The 15626-nt window shown below is 37.1% G+C and overlaps 11 non-coding genes across 11 annotated transcripts; 10 read left to right on the plus strand and 1 right to left on the minus strand.

Moving 5' to 3' along the window:
• The first annotated feature begins 480 nt into the window (after window positions 1-480).
• On the plus strand, window positions 481-554 carry TRNAT-AGU (transfer RNA threonine (anticodon AGU)). The gene has a single exon. It is a non-coding gene; the product is annotated as a tRNA-Thr (tRNA).
• Window positions 555-1462: 908 nt separating this feature from the next.
• On the plus strand, window positions 1463-1536 carry TRNAT-AGU (transfer RNA threonine (anticodon AGU)). Its single transcript has one exon. It is a non-coding gene; the product is annotated as a tRNA-Thr (tRNA).
• A 908-nt stretch (window positions 1537-2444) lies between these two features.
• TRNAT-AGU (transfer RNA threonine (anticodon AGU)) lies at window positions 2445-2518 on the plus strand. Its single transcript has one exon. It is a non-coding gene; the product is annotated as a tRNA-Thr (tRNA).
• Window positions 2519-3425: 907 nt separating this feature from the next.
• On the plus strand, window positions 3426-3499 carry TRNAT-AGU (transfer RNA threonine (anticodon AGU)). The gene has a single exon. It is a non-coding gene; the product is annotated as a tRNA-Thr (tRNA).
• A 908-nt stretch (window positions 3500-4407) lies between these two features.
• TRNAT-AGU (transfer RNA threonine (anticodon AGU)) lies at window positions 4408-4481 on the plus strand. The gene has a single exon. It is a non-coding gene; the product is annotated as a tRNA-Thr (tRNA).
• Window positions 4482-5374: 893 nt separating this feature from the next.
• On the plus strand, window positions 5375-5448 carry TRNAT-AGU (transfer RNA threonine (anticodon AGU)). The gene has a single exon. It is a non-coding gene; the product is annotated as a tRNA-Thr (tRNA).
• A 907-nt stretch (window positions 5449-6355) lies between these two features.
• TRNAT-AGU (transfer RNA threonine (anticodon AGU)) lies at window positions 6356-6429 on the plus strand. Its single transcript has one exon. It is a non-coding gene; the product is annotated as a tRNA-Thr (tRNA).
• Window positions 6430-7337: 908 nt separating this feature from the next.
• TRNAT-AGU (transfer RNA threonine (anticodon AGU)) lies at window positions 7338-7411 on the plus strand. Its single transcript has one exon. It is a non-coding gene; the product is annotated as a tRNA-Thr (tRNA).
• A 907-nt stretch (window positions 7412-8318) lies between these two features.
• Window positions 8319-8392, plus strand: TRNAT-AGU (transfer RNA threonine (anticodon AGU)). Its single transcript has one exon. It is a non-coding gene; the product is annotated as a tRNA-Thr (tRNA).
• A 907-nt stretch (window positions 8393-9299) lies between these two features.
• On the plus strand, window positions 9300-9373 carry TRNAT-AGU (transfer RNA threonine (anticodon AGU)). The gene has a single exon. It is a non-coding gene; the product is annotated as a tRNA-Thr (tRNA).
• A 5939-nt stretch (window positions 9374-15312) lies between these two features.
• Window positions 15313-15384, minus strand: TRNAP-CGG (transfer RNA proline (anticodon CGG)). The gene has a single exon. It is a non-coding gene; the product is annotated as a tRNA-Pro (tRNA).
• Between the last annotated feature and the right edge of the window lie 242 nt (window positions 15385-15626).

Below are 15626 nucleotides of genomic sequence, written 5' to 3' on the forward strand. Positions count from 1 at the left end.
TAACTCTTAAATGAATAACTTTTAATTATGTGAATTGTCTTCTCATACTTATTAAAGAGCTTCAATATAAATTGACTCTTAAGCATGTCTTTGCTTTGTAAACCTGTTTTCCACTTCCACTTACCATATGTTTCTTAACTACTGCCATCATGGTAAACCCTCCCAGATACATCTTCATGTCACAAATATCTGTTTAATCTCATGGCTTTTTCCGATATTGATATATCAGGGTTTCAATACATATTTGCCAGGAATGAGTTGAATGAAAAGACTGAGAGTGAAATGTTTCAAATTGAGAAAGGAGAATATGAGGCTTATACGAGAAAGAAGAGATAATGACATTTTTAGTTTTACACTCTATTTTACCAGCTGTTTACAGAATTAATGAGACACTAGTCTTATCAGGACTCTTATGAGCCTTTAGCAAAGAAATGTATTTTTAGCTGTCCTTTCACTTACAAAGCAGCAAAGGTTTCATGTGGTGCTGTGGCTTAGTTGGTTAAAGCGCCTGTCTAGTAAACAGGAGATCCTGAGTTCAAATCTCAGCAGTGCCTTTGTTTGCCTACATTTCTTTCTCATCATTTGATAATTACTGTATTGCATCAGAAATAGGACTATTGCACCCATGACTCTGCTTGAACATAAATCTCTTGATTGCAGTGCGTTAAGTATTTCCAGAAAAAATGGCTTCATGTTTCTTAAGCAAGCTTTGAGATAAATGCTAATTTTGCTTTTATCATTTTCAGTCAGAGTTCTCCATTTGACTATATTATATTTGCCATTCCAACATCAGCTGTTTTTCTTGCTGTACGAAGCATTGAAGTAAAAGGCTAAGCCCCGAGGATGACTGCATTTGACCAATGTGGGAATCACACAATATATAGATAGTTGACCGCATTAAATATTTGGCAATCTAATCCTTGCAGAACACCTCTTAAAACTCAATTTAAACTTAAATAAAATAAAAATGCAGGAAACTGTTTAACTCTTAAATGAATAACTTTTAATTATGTGAATTGTCTTCTCATACTTATTAAAGAGCTTCAATATAAATTGACTCTTAAGCATGTCTTTGCTTTGTAAACCTGTTTTCCACTTCCACTTACCATATGTTTCTTAACTACTGCCATCATGGTAAACCCTCCCAGATACATCTTCATGTCACAAATATCTGTTTAATCTCATGGCTTTTTCCGATATTAATATATCAAGGTTTCAATACATATTTGCCAGGAATGAGTTGAATGAAAAGACTGAGAGTGAAATGTTTCAAATTGAGAAAGGAGAATATGAGGCTTATACGAGAAAGAAGAGATAATGACATTTTTAGTTTTACACTCTATTTTACCAGCTGTTTACAGAATTAATGAGACACTAGTCTTATCAGGACTCTTATGAGCCTTTAGCAAAGAAATGTATTTTTAGCTGTCCTTTCACTTACAAAGCAGCAAAGGTTTCATGTGGTGCTGTGGCTTAGTTGGTTAAAGCGCCTGTCTAGTAAACAGGAGATCCTGAGTTCAAATCTCAGCAGTGCCTTTGTTTGCCTACATTTCTTTCTCATCATTTGATAATTACTGTATTGCATCAGAAATAGGACTATTGCACCCATGACTCTGCTTGAACATAAATCTCTTGATTGCAGTGCGTTAAGTATTTCCAGAAAAAATGGCTTCATGTTTCTTAAGCAAGCTTTGAGATAAATGCTAATTTTGCTTTTATCATTTTCAGTCAGAGTTCTCCATTTGACTATATTATATTTGCCATTCCAACATCAGCTGTTTTTCTTGCTGTACGAAGAATTGAAGTAAAAGGCTAAGCCCCGAGGATGACTGCATTTGACCAATGTGGGAATCACACAATATATAGATAGTTGACCGCATTAAATATTTGGCAATCTAATCCTTGCAGAACACCTCTTAACACTCAATTTACACTTAAATAAAATAAAAATGCAGGAAACTGTTTAACTCTTAAATGAATAACTTTTAATTATGTGAATTGTCTTCTCATACTAATTAAAGAGCTTCAATATAAATTGACTCTTAAGCATGTCTTTGCTTTGTAAACCTGTTTTCCACTTCCACTTACCATATGTTTCTTAACTACTGCCATCATGGTAAACCCTCCCAGATACATCTTCATGTCACAAATATCTGTTTAATCTCATGGCTTTTTCCGATATTGATATATCAAGGTTTCAATACATATTTGCCAGGAATGAGTTGAATGAAAAGACTGAGAGTGAAATGTTTCAAATTGAGAAAGGAGAATATGAGGCTTATACGAGAAAGAAGAGATAATGACATTTTTAGTTTTACACTCTATTTTACCAGCTGTTTACAGAATTAATGAGACACTAGTCTTATCAGGACTCTTATGAGCCTTTAGCAAAGAAATGTATTTTTAGCTGTCCTTTCACTTACAAAGCAGCAAAGGTTTCATGTGGTGCTGTGGCTTAGTTGGTTAAAGCGCCTGTCTAGTAAACAGGAGATCCTGAGTTCAAATCTCAGCAGTGCCTTTATTTGCCTTTATTTCTATCTCATCATTTGATAATTACTGTATTGCATCAGAAATAAGACTGTTGCACCCATGACTCTGCTTCAACATAACTCTCTTGATTGCAGTGCGTTAAGTATTTCCAGAAAAAATGGCTTCATGTTTCTTAAGCAAGCTTTGAGATAAATGCTAATTTTGCTTTTATCATTTTCAGTCAGAGTTCTCCATTTGACTATATTATATTTGCCATTCCAACATCAGCTGTTTTTCTTGCTGTACGAAGCATTGAAGTAAAAGGCTAAGCCCCGAGGATGACTGCATTTGACCAATGTGGGAATCACACAATATATAGATAGTTGACCGCATTAAATATTTGGCAATCTAATCCTTGCAGAACACCTCTTAAAACTCAATTTAAACTTAAATAAAATAAAAATGCAGGAAACTGTTTAACTCTTAAATGAATAACTTTTAATTATGTGAATTGTCTTCTCATACTAATTAAAGAGCTTCAATATAAATTGACTCTTAAGCATGTCTTTGCTTTGTAAACCTGTTTCCACTTCCACTTACCATATGTTTCTTAACTACTGCCATAATGGTCAACCCTCCCAGATACATCTTCATGTCACAAATATCTGTTCAATCTCATGGCTTTTTCCGATATTAATATATAAGGGTTTCAACACATATTTGCCAGGAATGAGTTGAATGAAAAGACTGAGAGTGAAATGTTTCAAATTGAGAAAGGAGAATATGAGGCTTATATGAGAAAGAAGAGATAATGACATTTTTAGTTTTACACTCTATTTTACCAGCTGTTTACAGAATTAATGAGACACTAGTCTTATCAGGACTCTTATGAGCCTTTAACAAAGAAATGTATTTTTAGCTGTCCTTTCCCCTACAAAGCAGCAAAGGTTTCGTGTGGTGCTGTGGCTTAGTTGGTTAAAGCGCCTGTCTAGTAAACAGGAGATCCTGAGTTCAAATCTCAGCAGTGCCTTTATTTGCCTACATTTCTATCTCATCATTTGATAATTACTGTATTGCATCAGAAATAAGACTGTTGCACCCATGACTCTGCTTCAACAAAATGCTCTTGATTGCAGTGCATTAAGTATTTCCAGAAAAAATGGCTTCATGTTTCTTAAGCAAGCTTTGAGATAAATGCTAATTTTGCTTTTATCATTTTCAGTCAGAGTTCTCCATTTGACTATATTCTATTTGCCATTCCAACATCAGCTGTTTTTCTTGCTGTACGAAGCATTGAAGTAAAAGGCTAAGCCCCGAGGATGACTGCATTTGACCAATGTGGGAAGCACATAATATATAGATAGTTGACCGCATTAAATATTTGGCAATCTAATACTTGCAGAACACCTCATAACACTCAATTTACACTTAAATAAAATAAAAATGCAGGAAACTGTTTAACTCTTAAATGAATAACTTTTAATTATGTGAATTGTCTTCTCATACTTATTAAAGAGCTTCAATATAAATTGACTCTTAAGCATGTCTTTGCTTTGTAAACCTGTTTTCCACTTCCACTTACCATATGTTTCTTAACTACTGCCATCATGGTCAACCCTCCCAGATACATCTTCATGTCACAAATATCTGTTCAATCTCATGGCTTTTTCCGATATTGATATATCAAGGTTTCAATACATATTTGCCAGGAATGAGTTGAATGAAAAGACTGAGAGTGAAATGTTTCAAATTGAGAAAGGAGAATATGAGGCTTATATGAGAAAGAAGAGATAATGACATTTTTAGTTTTACACTCTATTTTACCAGCTGTTTACAGAATTAATGAGACACTAGTCTTATCAGGACTCTTATGAGCCTTTAGCAAAGAAATGTATTTTTAGCTGTCCTTTCACTTACAAAGCAGCAAAGGTTTCATGTGGTGCTGTGGCTTAGTTGGTTAAAGCGCCTGTCTAGTAAACAGGAGATCCTGAGTTCAAATCTCAGCAGTGCCTTTATTTGCCTACATTTCTATCTCATCATTTGATAATTACTGTATTGCATCAGAAATAAGACTGTTGCACCCATGACTCTGCTTCAAGATAAATCTCTTGATTGCAGTGCAATAAGTATTTCCAGAAAAAATGGCTTCATGTTTCTTAAGCAAGCTTTGAGATAAATGCTAATTTTGCTTTTACCATTTTCAGTCAGAGTTCTCCATTTGCCATTCCAACATCAGCTGTTTTTCTTGCTGTACGAAGCATTGAAGTAAAAGGCTAAGCCCCGAGGATGACTGCATTTGACCAATGTGGGAATCACACAATATATAGATAGTTGACCGCATTAAATATTTGGCAATCTAATCCTTGCAGAACACCTCTTAACACTCAATTTACACTTAAATAAAATAAAAATGCAGGAAACTGTTTAACTCTTAAATGAATAACTTTTAATTATGTGAATTGTCTTCTCATACTAATTAAAGAGCTTCAATATAAATTGACTCTTAAGCATGTCTTTGCTTTGTAAACCTGTTTTCCACTTCCACTTACCATATGTTTCTTAACTACTGCCATCATGGTAAACCCTCCCAGATACATCTTCATGTCACAAATATCTGTTTAATCTCATGGCTTTTTCCGATATTGATATATCAAGGTTTCAATACATATTTGCCAGGAATGAGTTGAATGAAAAGACTGAGAGTGAAATGTTTCAAATTGAGAAAGGAGAATATGAGGCTTATACGAGAAAGAAGAGATAATGACATTTTTAGTTTTACACTCTATTTTACCAGCTGTTTACAGAATTAATGAGACACTAGTCTTATCAGGACTCTTATGAGCCTTTAGCAAAGAAATGTATTTTTAGCTGTCCTTTCACTTACAAAGCAGCAAAGGTTTCATGTGGTGCTGTGGCTTAGTTGGTTAAAGCGCCTGTCTAGTAAACAGGAGATCCTGAGTTCAAATCTCAGCAGTGCCTTTATTTGCCTTTATTTCTATCTCATCATTTGATAATTACTGTATTGCATCAGAAATAAGACTGTTGCACCCATGACTCTGCTTCAACATAACTCTCTTGATTGCAGTGCGTTAAGTATTTCCAGAAAAAATGGCTTCATGTTTCTTAAGCAAGCTTTGAGATAAATGCTAATTTTGCTTTTATCATTTTCAGTCAGAGTTCTCCATTTGACTATATTATATTTGCCATTCCAACATCAGCTGTTTTTCTTGCTGTACGAAGCATTGAAGTAAAAGGCTAAGCCCCGAGGATGACTGCATTTGACCAATGTGGGAATCACACAATATATAGATAGTTGACCGCATTAAATATTTGGCAATCTAATCCTTGCAGAACACCTCTTAAAACTCAATTTAAACTTAAATAAAATAAAAATGCAGGAAACTGTTTAACTCTTAAATGAATAACTTTTAATTATGTGAATTGTCTTCTCATACTAATTAAAGAGCTTCAATATAAATTGACTCTTAAGCATGTCTTTGCTTTGTAAACCTGTTTCCACTTCCACTTACCATATGTTTCTTAACTACTGCCATAATGGTCAACCCTCCCAGATACATCTTCATGTCACAAATATCTGTTCAATCTCATGGCTTTTTCCGATATTAATATATAAGGGTTTCAACACATATTTGCCAGGAATGAGTTGAATGAAAAGACTGAGAGTGAAATGTTTCAAATTGAGAAAGGAGAATATGAGGCTTATATGAGAAAGAAGAGATAATGACATTTTTAGTTTTACACTCTATTTTACCAGCTGTTTACAGAATTAATGAGACACTAGTCTTATCAGGACTCTTATGAGCCTTTAACAAAGAAATGTATTTTTAGCTGTCCTTTCCCCTACAAAGCAGCAAAGGTTTCGTGTGGTGCTGTGGCTTAGTTGGTTAAAGCGCCTGTCTAGTAAACAGGAGATCCTGAGTTCAAATCTCAGCAGTGCCTTTATTTGCCTACATTTCTATCTCATCATTTGATAATTACTGTATTGCATCAGAAATAAGACTGTTGCACCCATGACTCTGCTTCAACAAAATGCTCTTGATTGCAGTGCATTAAGTATTTCCAGAAAAAATGGCTTCATGTTTCTTAAGCAAGCTTTGAGATAAATGCTAATTTTGCTTTTATCATTTTCAGTCAGAGTTCTCCATTTGACTATATTCTATTTGCCATTCCAACATCAGCTGTTTTTCTTGCTGTACGAAGCATTGAAGTAAAAGGCTAAGCCCCGAGGATGACTGCATTTGACCAATGTGGGAAGCACATAATATATAGATAGTTGACCGCATTAAATATTTGGCAATCTAATACTTGCAGAACACCTCATAACACTCAATTTACACTTAAATAAAATAAAAATGCAGGAAACTGTTTAACTCTTAAATGAATAACTTTTAATTATGTGAATTGTCTTCTCATACTTATTAAAGAGCTTCAATATAAATTGACTCTTAAGCATGTCTTTGCTTTGTAAACCTGTTTTCCACTTCCACTTACCATATGTTTCTTAACTACTGCCATCATGGTCAACCCTCCCAGATACATCTTCATGTCACAAATATCTGTTCAATCTCATGGCTTTTTCCGATATTGATATATCAAGGTTTCAATACATATTTGCCAGGAATGAGTTGAATGAAAAGACTGAGAGTGAAATGTTTCAAATTGAGAAAGGAGAATATGAGGCTTATATGAGAAAGAAGAGATAATGACATTTTTAGTTTTACACTCTATTTTACCAGCTGTTTACAGAATTAATGAGACACTAGTCTTATCAGGACTCTTATGAGCCTTTAGCAAAGAAATGTATTTTTAGCTGTCCTTTCACTTACAAAGCAGCAAAGGTTTCATGTGGTGCTGTGGCTTAGTTGGTTAAAGCGCCTGTCTAGTAAACAGGAGATCCTGAGTTCAAATCTCAGCAGTACCTTTATTTGCCTACATTTCTATCTCATCATTTGATAATTACTGTATTGCATCAGAAATAAGACTGTTGCACCCATGACTCTGCTTCAACAAAATGCTCTTGATTGCAGTGCATTAAGTATTTCCAGAAAAAATGGCTTTGTGTTTCTTAAGCAAGCTTTGAGATAAATGCTAATTTTGCTTTTATCATTTTCAGTCAGAGTTCTCCATTTGACTATATTATATTTGCCATTCCAACATCAGCTGTTTTTCTTGCTGTACGAAGAATTGAAGTAAAAGGCTCAGCCCCGAGGATGACTGCATTTGACCAATGTGGGAATCACACAATATATAGATAGTTGACCGCATTAAATATTTGGCAATCTAATCCTTGCAGAACACCTCTTAACACTCAATTTACACTTAAATAAAATAAAAATGCAGGAAACTGTTTAACTCTTAAATGAATAACTTTTAATTATGTGAATTGTCTTCTCATACTAATTAAAGAGCTTCAATATAAATTGACTCTTAAGCATGTCTTTGCTTTGTAAACCTGTTTCCACTTCCACTTACCATATGTTTCTTAACTACTGCCATAATGGTCAACCCTCCCAGATACATCTTCATGTCACAAATATCTGTTCAATCTCATGGCTTTTTCCGATATTAATATATAAGGGTTTCAACACATATTTGCCAGGAATGAGTTGAATGAAAAGACTGAGAGTGAAATGTTTCAAATTGAGAAAGGAGAATATGAGGCTTATATGAGAAAGAAGAGATAATGACATTTTTAGTTTTACACTCTATTTTACCAGCTGTTTACAGAATTAATGAGACACTAGTCTTATCAGGACTCTTATGAGCCTTTAGCAAAGAAATGTATTTTTAGCTGTCCTTTCACTTACAAAGCAGCAAAGGTTTCATGTGGTGCTGTGGCTTAGTTGGTTAAAGCGCCTGTCTAGTAAACAGGAGATCCTGAGTTCAAATCTCAGCAGTACCTTTATTTGCCTACATTTCTATCTCATCATTTGATAATTACTGTATTGCATCAGAAATAAGACTGTTGCACCCATGACTCTGCTTCAACAAAATGCTCTTGATTGCAGTGCATTAAGTATTTCCAGAAAAAATGGCTTTGTGTTTCTTAAGCAAGCTTTGAGATAAATGCTAATTTTGCTTTTATCATTTTCAGTCAGAGTTCTCCATTTGACTATATTATATTTGCCATTCCAACATCAGCTGTTTTTCTTGCTGTACGAAGAATTGAAGTAAAAGGCTAAGCCCCGAGGATGACTGCATTTGACCAATGTGGGAATCACACAATATATAGATAGTTGACCGCATTAAATATTTGGCAATCTAATCCTTGCAGAACACCTCTTAACACTCAATTTACACTTAAATAAAATAAAAATGCAGGAAACTGTTTAACTCTTAAATGAATAACTTTTAATTATGTGAATTGTCTTCTCATACTAATTAAAGAGCTTCAATATAAATTGACTCTTAAGCATGTCTTTGCTTTGTAAACCTGTTTCCACTTCCACTTACCATATGTTTCTTAACTACTGCCATAATGGTCAACCCTCCCAGATACATCTTCATGTCACAAATATCTGTTCAATCTCATGGCTTTTTCCGATATTAATATATCAGGGTTTCAACACATATTTGCCAGGAATGAGTTGAATGAAAAGACTGAGAGTGAAATGTTTCAAATTGAGAAAGGAGAATATGAGGCTTATACGAGAAAGAAGAGATAATGACATTTTTAGTTTTACACTCTATTTTACCAGCTGTTTACAGAATTAATGAGACACTAGTCTTATCAGGACTCTTATGAGCCTTTAACAAAGAAATGTATTTTTAGCTGTCCTTTCCCCTACAAAGCAGCAAAGGTTTCATGTGGTGCTGTGGCTTAGTTGGTTAAAGCGCCTGTCTAGTAAACAGGAGATCCTGAGTTTAAATCTCAGCAGTGCCTTTATTTGCCTACATTTCTATCTCATCATTTGATAATTACTGTATTGCATCAGAAATAGGACTATTGCACCCATGACTCTGCTTGAACATAAATCTCTTGATTGCAGTGCGTTAAGTATTTCCAGAAAAAATAGCTTCATGTTTCTTAAGCAAGCTTTGAGATAAATGCTAATTTTGCTTTTATCATTTTCAGTCAGAGTTCTCCATTTGACTATATTATATTTGCCATTCCAACATCAGCTGTTTTTCTTGCTGTACGAAGCATTGAAGTAAAAGGCTAAGCCCCGAGGATGACTGCATTTGACCAATGTGGGAAGCACATAATATATAGATAGTTGACCGCATTAAATATTTGGCAATCTAATACTTGCAGAACACCTCATAACACTCAATTTACACTTAAATAAAATAAAAATGCAGGAAACTGTTTAACTCTTAAATGAATAACTTTTAATTATTTGAATTGTCTTCTCATACTTATTAAAGAGCTTCAATATAAATTGACTCTTAAGCATGTCTTTGCTTTGTAAACCTGTTTTCCACTTCCACTTACCATATGTTTCTTAACTACTGCCATCATGGTCAACCCTCCCAGATACATCTTCATGTCACAAATATCTGTTCAATCTCATGGCTTTTTCCGATATTGATATATCAAGGTTTCAATACATATTTGCCAGGAATGAGTTGAATGAAAAGACTGAGAGTGAAATGTTTCAAATTGAGAAAGGAGAATATGAGGCTTATATGAGAAAGAAGAGATAATGACATTTTTAATTTTACACTCAATTTTAAAATACAATTAATAAACTGCAATTTTTGGAGCATGTGTATACATCCGATAGGTACTGCAGTTAGAAAAGGCTTAACACACTGCAATCAAGAGCGTTATGGCTGCAACAGTCTTATTTCTGATGCAATACAGTAATTATCAAATGATGAGATAGAAATGTAGGCAAATAAAGGCACTGCTGAGATTAGAACTCAGGATCTCCTGTTTACTAGACAGGCACTTCAACCAACTAAGCCACAGCACCACATGAATCCTTTGCTGCTTTGTAAAGGAAAGGACATCTAAAAATACATTTCTTTGTTAAAGGCTCATAAGAGTCCTGATAAGACTAGTGTCTCATTAATTCTGTAAACAGCTGGTAAAATAGAGTGTAAAACTAAAAATGTCATTATCTCTTCTTTCTCATATAAGCCTCATATTCTCCTTTCTCAATTTAAAACATTTCACTCTCAGTCTTTTCAGTGGCGCGGGTCTGTGTCAATGGGCATCTTTCTCAACAATTTCAATTAGAGCGAGGTACTAGACAGGGATGCCCGTTGTCTCCGGCCCTGTTTGCATTAGCAATAGAGCCGCTTGCCTGTAATATCCGGCATGATAGAGAAATTGTGGGACTTAGATCAGAGCACAGAGAGGATAAGGTGGCATTATATGCAGATGATATGCTGTTGTTCCTTTCAGATCACGACACTTCCCTAAAACATTTGCTGCGGGTGGTTGATGGATTCGGGTTTTTTCCGGCCTAAAAATTAATTGGGATAAATCTAGCGTGTTCCCTCTGGGATGGGAGTGTCCCATGACAATGCCAGAAGGCTTACAGTTAAAATGGGCATCAAAATTTAAATACTTGGGAATATGGATCTCTAATACCCCCGCTGAATATGTAGAACTTAATTTGCGGCCCCAGATCAAATACATTAAAGAAAAATCTCATGTATGGAAGAAGCTCCCACTTTCTGTCTCCGGTAGGATAAATTTAATTAAGATGATGGTGCAGCCAAAGTTTTTATATATACTCCAGCAGTCACCTGTATATATTCCACCCTCCATTTTCCGATGCATTGATAGCTATTTGATTTCATTGGTTTGGGGAGGGGGAAGGGCTAAGGTCAAGCTCAGCTCGCTGTATAGATCCAGATCTTCTAGTGGATTTGCACTTCCTAACTTGAAATTATATTATTTTGCCTCTCAATTGGTCCACCTTAAGGCATGGGTTTCAGACCCCGATTACCATGAGCTACATTGGGTGTTGGTACACCAATTTAATTCTAATCACACTCCCTTACAGTCACTGCTGGCGGGGCGGCTTGGTATGCGGGCTCCTCCGCTCCTGATTCAGGCAGTTAAGATTTGGACAATCTGTAATAAAATAATGAAACAAACTGACATTGATCCATATACTCCTATCTGGGGGGCAAAGAAATTTAAGAAGTTGAATACAGTGAAGAGGGCCAGGGAGTGGTCTCGGTTGCAGGGCCGGTGCTAGGGTTCTCAGCGCCCTAGGCAAAATTTCAAAATACCGCCCCCCCCCTCCCCAAGACACGCCAAATACCCACTTCCCAGACCCTTACACACTTCACTTTCGGTAAAAAAAATTAAAAAAATAAGCCTTACCTCCTACAGCGGTCTGGCTGCCGTGATGTTTCATGGAGAAGTTGTCCAGAAGCCACTGCTGTCCAGGGGCAATCACAGGATTTCTAGAGGGGAAGTATCCAAGTATTAGATATGGGAACAAAAACTTGTGAGAATGACCCATCACACTCTGCTCCCCCTGCAGCATACTGCCCCCCCACTGCTTGACCATGTCCTCTGTCCCCCCCCTGCAGCACCATGTCCTCTGTCTCCCCCCTGCAGCTCCATGTCCTCTGTCCCCCCCTGCAGCACCATGTCCTCTGTCCCCCCCCTGCAGCACCATGTCATCTATCCCCCCCCTGCAGCACCATGTCCTCTATCCCCCCCCTGCAGCACCATGTCCTCTGTCCCCCCCCCCTGCAGCACCATGTCCTCTGTCCCCCCCTGCAGCACCATATCCTCTGTCCCCCCCCTGCAGCACCATGTCCTCTGTCCCCCCCCTGCAGCACCATGTCCTCTGTCCCCCCCCTGCAGCACCATGTCCTCTGTCCGCCCCCTGCAGCACCATGTCCTCTGTCCCCCCCTGCAGCACCATGTCCTCTGTCCCCCCCCTGCAGCACCATGTCCTCTGTACCCCCCCCTGCAGTACCATGTCCTCTGTCCCCCCCCCTGCAGCACCATGTCCTCTGTCCCCCCCCTGCAGCACCATGTCCTCTGTCCCCCCCCCCTGAAGCACCATGTCCTCTGTCCCCCCCCCCTGCACCACCATGTCCTCTGCCCCCGCCCCGCAGCACCATGTCATCTATCCCCCCCCTGCAGCACCATGTCCTCTGTCCCCCCCCCTGCAGCACCATGTCCTCTGCCCCCCCCCCTGCAGCACCATGATTTTATTGGCATGATTTTATTGGCACGTCATGCTCTATATTTGACTTGCAGCAAGTCAATAATAGAGCATGAGGTGCCAATAAAATAATTATTTTATCCACCATAGTGTTTAATTTAAATATAGACCTTAATGTGTGACATAATAATAAAAAAATCCCACCCCCAACATTTTTTGGGCCTCCACACTTCCCCTTTGGGTACCCCATTTTTTATAAAATGAAATTAATAATACAAAAAAAAATAAAAGATAAAGATACTTACTGTTTTGGATGCTGAAGGCTGTTCAGATGCAGGGAGGCTCTTCTGTAATGGCTGCCCACCGCTCCTCAGCTTCTTTACACCAGAGGAGAGGGTGGAGCAGCCGTGGCATGCTGGGAAGGGAGGGGGGTGCTGGGTAGCAAACTTTATTCACACTGTCTGTCACTGACAGACAGTGTGATATACATACTGCACAGGCGCCGCGGAAGAGTGACCCAGTGTCACCTGATCACTGATGTCAGTGATCAGGTGTGTGACAGACAGCGGGAGCGACGCGCCGGGCAGCCTGGGCGGACATTGAAGAAACAGCAGCGGCACCCGGCCGCCGCTGCACCACCTCTCCCACTTCTCACCGCTGACTAGATTTTCAAATCTAGTCAGCGGCAGCGGCGCCCTGCAGGTCCCGGCGCCCTAGGCAACTGCCTAAGGTGGGCCTGCTCGGTTAGGTGTGGTGTCGGTAGGTCAGCTTTATGATACAAATGTATTTAAATCCTTCGAACAGTTGGTTGGGGAATTCTCTGTACCCAGAACAATGTTTTATTCTTACCTTCAGTTACGACACGCCCTAGATACACAATTTAAAGGGGAGACTTTGGTGTTTGGGGTGGATCCAATGAGGAAACAATTACAGGCCTTGGGTTATAGAGGTCTGATCACTCGAATGTATTCATGTCTTCTGTATGAATCCACTGCAGATGATTTGGATGGTTTGAGGAATCAGTGGGAAATAGTTATTGGCCCTTTATCAGACAAGGAGTGGGAAATGGTTACAGACAGTACTAAAGGTTATACTTCATCATTAAAATTTCAACAAATACAGGTGTTTATCTTACACAGGGCCTACTTTACCCCTATTAGATTGGCAAAATTTTGCCCGGATGCTACCCCTAACTGTCCGAAATGCAATTCGATCAATGCTAACTTTTGGCACCTTCTATGGGAGTGTTCATGTATATAAATCTTCTGGCGAAGGATCAGGAGATGTATTCAGGTTACTGGAATTGAAGTGTCTCTTAGTTCACCGGCCACTTGTCTCTTTGGGCTCCGATTGAAGGGGAAAGTTAATAAACTGACAAAAATGTACATTTCACAGTTATTGATGTTGGCTAAGGTCTGTATAGCGAGGCTGTGGTTGGCCCCGACGAGTCCCATGGTTAAAAATTGGAAGGCACTGGTCAATACCACAATAAGGCACGAGAGATTTGTTTATACTAGCAGACAGGCTCTGAAGGAATTTGAGAATATATGGTACAGATGGTGAGAGTCTCCATTCTATCCTATGTCATCTAGTACAGATGCTCTATCTACTTAAATGTATGGCTACCGCAGTTCTTATAATAAGTATCTGAGTCCATGTAATAAACCCTGCATGTGTAACATACTTATGTATAAGCATTTATGATGTATGATCCTGAATGAATATAGCACATTTATTATTATTATGCTTTAATGTAATCTTGTAAATTCCGTCATTTAATTCTGATATGTATGCGATTGTTTTTCTTTTCTTTTTGTTGTTTAGTATGTTTATATCTTAAAAAATTTCAATAAAAATACTGGATTTAAAAAAAAAAAAGCTATCTGGTTAAAAGCACAGATAATATTCTACGTATAAAAGAAATTTGCCGTTTATCAAAAATGTTTCTTCAAAGTAGATATTTCACAGAGTAAGCTCATTTAAATAATGTGATGCCAAAATTAGTGAGACTCTACTGAGTTTGGACTTTTCTGTGGATTAAACCAGACTATATTACATTTTATGTAAGGATTAGACTTTTAGACCAATAAGCAAATCAAAAGAATAATTTTCATTTTATATTTTTTTTCTCAGAATTAGACCATTTTTTAAAAACATTAAAGGTCATCCATTTTGGCTCCTTTATGGCTCAATGTTATGAAGCCAAGAATTTAAGTTTCCTACTATTTTTGAGAATCATATCTGTAGACTCTGGAGCCAGTCAAAATAATTTCTTTATTTATGTATTTTCTAAAGTCGCACTGAGACTATTTTTTTTTAAAACACTCATCTCTTCTAAACTAAAGGAATGTATAAGTCACCTAAAATATCACCATAGAGTTCACAGTTTTTAGTCATAATGAGAATTTTTTTAAAAACACTCACATTTTCTACACTAAGGGAATGCATAAGAATGCATAAGTCATCTAAAATGTCACCACCATTACTAAAAAAATCATTACGCCAATATTCATAAGTGTTTACAAATCCTATTATTTAATTAGGATTATTAAGACTTTTAATAAAATATTTTAGAATCATTACACTAATACAAGGAGATCATTTTTTGGACTATGTGATAAGAGTTATATTGAGAGATTGTCATATTCATTATACAAACTGTAATCTTGACTAAGACAGCTAAACACAACTAGCTACATATGAACTGGTTATAAATGAATGATGGAAATGAAATGATGGGCTCGTCCAGGATTTGAACCTGGGACCTCTCGCACCCGAAGCGAGAATCATACCCCTAGACCAACGAGCCACCTACAAAGAATGCAGTTTTTTTAGATTTTTTTTTTTACTTTTATTTCATGTAAAGCTATCTGGTTAAAAGCACAGATACTATTCTACGCATAAAAGAAATTTGCTGTTTATCAAAAATGTTTCTTCAAAGTAGATATTTCACTAACTAAGATCATTTAAATTTTTTAATACCAAAATTAGTGAATCCCTACAGAGTTTTGTCCTTTCTGGGGAATAAACCAGACTATATAGCATTTTATG

The sequence above is a fragment of the Mixophyes fleayi genome, chromosome 10, assembly GCF_038048845.1.
Source record: "Mixophyes fleayi isolate aMixFle1 chromosome 10, aMixFle1.hap1, whole genome shotgun sequence".
In the NCBI taxonomy this organism is placed as follows: domain Eukaryota; kingdom Metazoa; phylum Chordata; class Amphibia; order Anura; family Limnodynastidae; genus Mixophyes; species Mixophyes fleayi.